This window comes from Dermacentor andersoni, chromosome 1 (assembly GCF_023375885.2).
Source record: "Dermacentor andersoni chromosome 1, qqDerAnde1_hic_scaffold, whole genome shotgun sequence".
In the NCBI taxonomy this organism is placed as follows: domain Eukaryota; kingdom Metazoa; phylum Arthropoda; class Arachnida; order Ixodida; family Ixodidae; genus Dermacentor; species Dermacentor andersoni.
This window is the reverse complement of record NC_092814.1, coordinates 292,509,409-292,515,696: the sequence shown is the minus strand read 5'-3', so window position 1 is coordinate 292,515,696 and position 6,288 is coordinate 292,509,409. Positions and strand designations below refer to the sequence as shown.

At 45.1% G+C, this 6,288-nt stretch overlaps 1 long non-coding RNA gene across 1 annotated transcript; it reads left to right on the top strand.

The window, feature by feature from the left end:
* Positions 1-1,497: 1,497 nt before the first annotated feature.
* Positions 1,498-4,301, top strand: LOC126548617 (uncharacterized). Its single transcript, XR_008609327.1, has 3 exons — positions 1,498-2,732; positions 2,861-2,964; positions 3,439-4,301. It is a non-coding gene; the product is annotated as an uncharacterized lncRNA (long non-coding RNA).
* Positions 4,302-6,288: the final 1,987 nt, after the last annotated feature.

The window sequence follows — 6,288 nt, the reverse complement described above, 5'->3', positions numbered from 1 at the left end:
TGTCACACGGGACCATGCACACAGTCCGACTGCCGCTGAGCCGATTCTTATTTAAGAAGCTGTGCTGCGTAGGTGCAGCTTTGTCTTGCAGAGGTCGCCAAATTTAATGTCTTGTCATCGGTCTCAAGAAAAGCGAGCATAATAAAGTAACGTGGCACGAAAAGTATATTCACGAGTGGTTCAGGCAGCAATTGAACAACACTTTGAAATTGAGCCTTCAGGCCATGCGTTCACACGCGCCAGTGCGTTCCGAAGTTCCGTTCCGCCAGTGCTTTGAAGAAGTGAGAGGCAGCAATTCTGTGTTGCTTTTGCGTAACAAACGTTGACGGACGAATATATATAATGACGGAATATAGACCAGCTATACAAAAGCGATGACGGCGGTTCATCACACGGGGAAAAACAGCAACCATCACATACAGACGTTAGTGACAGTTCAGGCTGGCAGTTAGATCAGCTTCTGGCTAAAGCATGGTTCTGTGTTTTGTTCTGGACTGATCGAACTCTAGTAATTAGAGCGAATTATGAAATCAGATTCAAATTTAGTTTCGCCATGTATGCGGGTGCGCATGCAACGACCACTATTATGAGAGCAAGAGTACGTGGAGACCAGTGTGCAAGTCGCAAGAAGAAGACATATCGCGGAAGTATTGCATTTCCTTTACCAAAAAGCACAATATTTCAATACTTCAAAAACGGATATGTTTGTAACACTATTGTATCGTTCATTATTGCTTTCTTTTTTTGTAGGTAAACTCGAGAAAATAACTGTTTAACGGGGAACAAAATTTTATCAAGTGGATACTGGGTTAGACAGTTCTCGTAATAGTAACAGTCGTAATAGTACAGCGGAAATAGTCAAGCAATATTGTTCGCGAACGGCGTGTTAATTGTAAACGGCCCTGTCGCATCACAGCAAAAATCGTCAGACGATATAAGCGCAGGCGACTCGCGGACTGTACAGTTCAGGAAAACATTTCGGTTGGATGTTTTCACTGGCGAGTATGAAAGAAGTAATTATACGAAGCCAAGAATTGTCAGAATCTGCCATTTTTGTAGCTATTGTGAATTCGTCTACGAATAATTAAGGCTGCATGCCAATCAATGTCAGTCATACAAATGGAGCATTTCTGCTGTCGACGTGTATTTGATTGGGAAGTTAGATCAAATTATTACAGCCTTTGCACAATGAACTAATGACATTCAACAATCAAGGAGTTGAGAATCAATAAATTTATGGTACATCATGAGTGTTTTTTCAAGCACCATCTCCTGTGAGGCATATCTACCATTTTTGTGCAAAGCTCGCCTAGAAGGCGTATTGACTGTGCATGCATGCACACACATATCGAACTCCGTGCACATATAGACGCAATGCATTGAAAATGAATATTTATTAAAATTCAAATTAGTTATTTCTGCCTTGGTAAAGGTACAGACAGCGGAGTCGCAGAAAAAGCTGTCAGATACAGTTCGACAAAGCCTCAGCCCCCTTTCGCTTGGCAGCATCTTCACAGCAAGACTTTTAAAACAAAGGTAATTGCACAGTGTAACAACAGTTATACAATAATGAGCAAGAACAAAAAGAAACAAAACAAGATTATACAATATTTAAACAATATTCACAAAAAGGAAAACAGAACCTACATGGTAACAAACATAGCAACCAAACTACTGTTTGACGCATTGAAGAGGTCAAAATTATTATATATATTAGCTATTACATATTCGTATAGAGCTACCAATCCCTGCAAAATCTAGATCACTGGTTTTCATTACACACACACACACACACACACACACACACACACACACACACACACACACACACACACACACACACACACACACACACACGCACACACACGCACACGCACACACACGCACACACACACGCACACACACACACACACACACACACACACACACACCAAGAAGGAAACAGCGAGAAAAGAAAAAAAAGAAGGAAAAGTATGGGGAACCGCGGTCGTCTTGCGCCGTCGCATCTCCCTCGCCCAGGAGGAATAAAGAGGTTTTTGGTAAGCAGGGATGGGCGATTCTCTCCGTCAGCATCAGCTTCCACCAGCGAGGACGGGGCGAGGAAGCGAAGCGGGGCTTTGCTATTCGTCAGGCGCAACGCCGCCCGCTCGCGGGGCCGGAGGCAGGGCGGCAAGGGTGCGAGTTCCCGCCAAATGCTAGCCCTGAATGCCAGCTCGTTTCGCGTCTCGACAGCTTAGTGGAGTAGTTGGTGCATTTCTGTTATCATGGACTGCGCATATAAAACTACACAAGGTAACATGGACAAGAAGAGCGCAAGCCCTTTCCATGCAGTGGAGCCGCCTTGTCACGTCGTTCAGAATATGCGTACTCGTAGGTGGCATTTTAATTTTATGTTGTGTAGTACATGACCGCCTTTGTCAAGTGAACAAAACTCGCTCTGTATTGCGCAAATGGTTTTGCAATGTATGATGAACTCCTTGTTATTGTGTTGTTGTCTTTCTGGCAGGAAGAAAAAAATAAGAGCTTTATATGAGAACGGATCAAGCGTTCTAGAGTTGGGACAAGGAAATGTGAGACGTATACTTTCATATATATTTTTTCATATGATTTTTTCGTCTTGTAAGCGTGGCGTATTTTCCTTTATTTTTTTTCTAGGAAACATTGGAACGACACTGCTTAAATTGAAGCATAGTGTACGAATGACCTGCTACGCTCGGTCGGGAAGAAATCAGGTAACACGCTTGTCTGGTTGTCATTGCGGAAAAGTCATAATCAATTCGAAGTCGCTTTTGTTCCCACAGATGAAAAAAGAAAACTGTAAATACCCAGTACTGTACGATATACGTCTGGTTCATTGCAGGTAAGAATGGATTGTGTGTGGCACTTCTCCACATATGGACTTGAGTAGATCTAGGAACATCAGACAAAAATGCATGTACGTGAAACACTGTGGACAACCGATATGTAAGTTGTTCCTCAATTGTTCTGTTGTCACATCTTCATAGTTTACGTGTGAAACTTTGGCACTGCAGTCTCGACGTTGTGTAAACCTATACACTTTTATCTCGTGGCTCTTTGCGTGCTACTTTGTTTGTGCAACCATGTGTTGTGGTATTCATTGATCGCGTTGCCTGGGTGTATATTTTTTGGAACAATATTCCGAGCCAAGTCAGTAAATCGATCCTTCCTGTCCTCATGTTTGCTTGGGCGGTTCTAAAGCGTGAATCACGTCGCAGAAGTTGAACGCACTAATTTTCACTGGAAGTGCACAGTATGTGTCTATACATACATGTGCCACGACAAAATAATTATTTTGTGTGTGGCTGTGTCAAGATCGGGATTTCTCGCACACGACTGTGAAAAAAGTCCACTATAAATCATCTGCATGGTTCACAGAGTTATTGATTACTATATTATTTGTTTGTTCGTTTGTTTCAGTTTGTATGAGCACTGTAACTATCCAAGATTCACTCTCGACGGGGACAGAGAAATACCGGATGCTGTACCGTTCAGAGCCAAGAACATGTAATGGCTGAAAAAGAGACTTCCAGGCAGTATGCAAAACTCTAGCTCACAGCAGACCAGCACTGTCCTTTAGCTGTATCGTACTATTTCAGTGAACAAAGACTGCTTGCAAATTGTTAACACTGCTGCACGAAAAAAATAATGTATTTTATGATTGCAAAATAAACCCCTAAAAAATAAAACATTGCGTTCACGTGTTTCTTTTGTTGAGTGTTACGTATTTATACTAACGAGTACAGAGAATAATTAGTGGCATTTAATTATGTTTCACATGTAACTTATACGAGCATGTCGCGTATATTAATTGTCAGCGCGATTTAAACGCCTCTAATAAACTGTGTATGGTTGACCTGAAAACGTAACACGCAGAAAAAAAAAACCTGATGTGTTTTTCAATATAATAAAAAATAAAGAAAAAAAACGTCCGCACCCAGCCGATGGCCAAAGGCAAACCGGTGCTTACGAAATGTTGGGTCGTAGTCGGCCCACGTGCAGTGTGCACTCGGCCGCGTCGGCTGCAGTGGTCGGGCCGTCGCTTGCCGATGGTCGTTAGACGTGAGGCCAGTGTCAATCCCCGATGCCGGCCCCCCATCGGGTGCCGAGGTTGGGCCAACCGTTTTGCAGTCGGCCAGAGACGTTGGGCCGATTTCGTAACGGGGACTTTCTGCTGCTTGGGTTCTTGTTTGCTTCAATTAGCTTTCCGCTAAATTTTCTCTCCCCCAATTAACATGGATATCCTTCCCTTACTATAGCTTCTGTCAATTGTAGAGGTTTGTCCCGAGCTTCCAAACAGTTGGAGGTTGTCAACTTGGCTAAATCAAAAAAAGGTAGGTATTCTCGTACTTCAAGAGACTTATGTCCATAGGTTAGGCCAGATCAGCCACTTTGAGAGGATTTTTCGCACCAGGTCTTTCTGGAGTTATGGCGAGTTGGGCAGCCGAGGTACGGCCATCATTTTGAAGGCCGAATTCGGCGGCCTTGTTCTTCGTCATGCCAGGGATGCTGAGGGCCGTATCTTGTCGGTGGATCTTGATTGTGGCATTGCACTCGAATTGTTAATGTTTATGCTCCAAACCAGTCTAGAGGTCAGAGAGTTTTTCGCTGCATTAGAACCTCACTTGGTAGGTCCCTCTCGGCTTATTCTTGTAGGCGACTTCAACTGTGTGTTAGAACAGGTTGATCGCGTCTCCCGTAGAGGGACTCCAAAGGTTAAAGATATGCGTGGAAATGCTGTACTGCGAGAGCTCATCGATGGGCAGGGACTGGTCGATGCTTGGCGCGTGCGTCGCCCTGGACAGTAAGGAATGACTTGGACAGGAAGGGGCATGCAGAGCCGCATCGATCGTTTTTACATCTCATCGCCACTAGCTTCCAGTATGCATTCTTCTTGGCTGCTTCCTTCTACTCTTAGCGACCACAGCTTCCTAATTCTGCGGTTTGCCGAGTCTAACATAGTCTCGCAAGGGAAGAGACCATGGCGCCTAAATCCATGTCTCCTAAAGGACAGGCAGGCAACCACATAGGTATCATCCATTCTCTTTCGATCGCTGCACAACAAAGAAAATCTAGGTGGCACAGAATGGGATGACGAGAAGGTCACAGTGCGTGAGTGCTTCAGGTCTTGGGGCAAGCGTCCAGCGCGCGAGGAGCGTGAGCAGATTAAAATCGTCTCTGACGCGATCCTCCTGCTCTCGAGGCCACTGTCCGGAAGGCCTGGTGTTGCTCCAGCGCTGACCTCACTCCGAGAGGAACTTCAAATTCTCCTGCAGCAACGCTGGGATGGCTTGAGAGCCGCAACACGAGCAGAGCAGTGGGAAATGGAAGCGTGGTGCAGCAGAAATGTGCTACGTAGGCATATCCTTCAAGGAAGAGCACAACTCTCTCTTCCCTATTAGAACCAGGTGATGGAAGCATAGTCGATTCACCAGATGCAGTTCTTGCACTGGCGAGGCAGTTTTACATGACCTTGTATGCCGAACCAGTAGCTTGTCCAGCTGACTTTCTATTTGCTTCACCAGCTGAGCCGCCGCAAGAATGTGACTCAGTCATAGATGAGGACGAGCTATTTTCGGCTTTGAAGTCTATGAAGCATAATCGCAGTCCAGAATACGATGGTCTGACAGTCGAATTTTATGTGAAGTTTTGGACACTGTTAGGGAAGCTGTTCACATCACTGGTGAACAGGCTACTCAGTGAAGGCACTTTGTCAGAGTCTCAACCGGCAGCGAGAGGGGCTAATCACATCTCCTTTGTAAGGACGAGTCGAGAAGATCCGATCTGAGAGCATGGCGTCCTATCACACTTCTGAACTGCGATTATAAGCTCATAGCAAAGTGCCTGTGTATGCGAGTCACGGCAGTACTCAACACTGCTCAAGTAACCACGGATATCCGTGGGACGTCCACCATAAGTCCCAACGTCCATCCATCCGGATATCCAACACGGACGTCCATGGGACGTACAGGAGAAGTCCATATCCTGTTTGGATGTCCAAGGAATATCCCAACGGGATGCCCATGGGACATCTCGTTTTGAACGTCTGCTGGCTGTCCATAAACAGGCATGTCCAGGATATATACACTATATGTTATAGTTATGTAAACTAACATAAAAATATTGCCGGAAATTTCAGTCTGTTCATATAATATATTCTTGCTTTTGTTCTCTATCGGACACAGTCCATTCTTTTTGCAAAGCAAAATAAATATCTTTCCACCAGGCACGTGCCCAAGGGGGGGCCCGGGGGGGGGGGGGCGGCCTCCC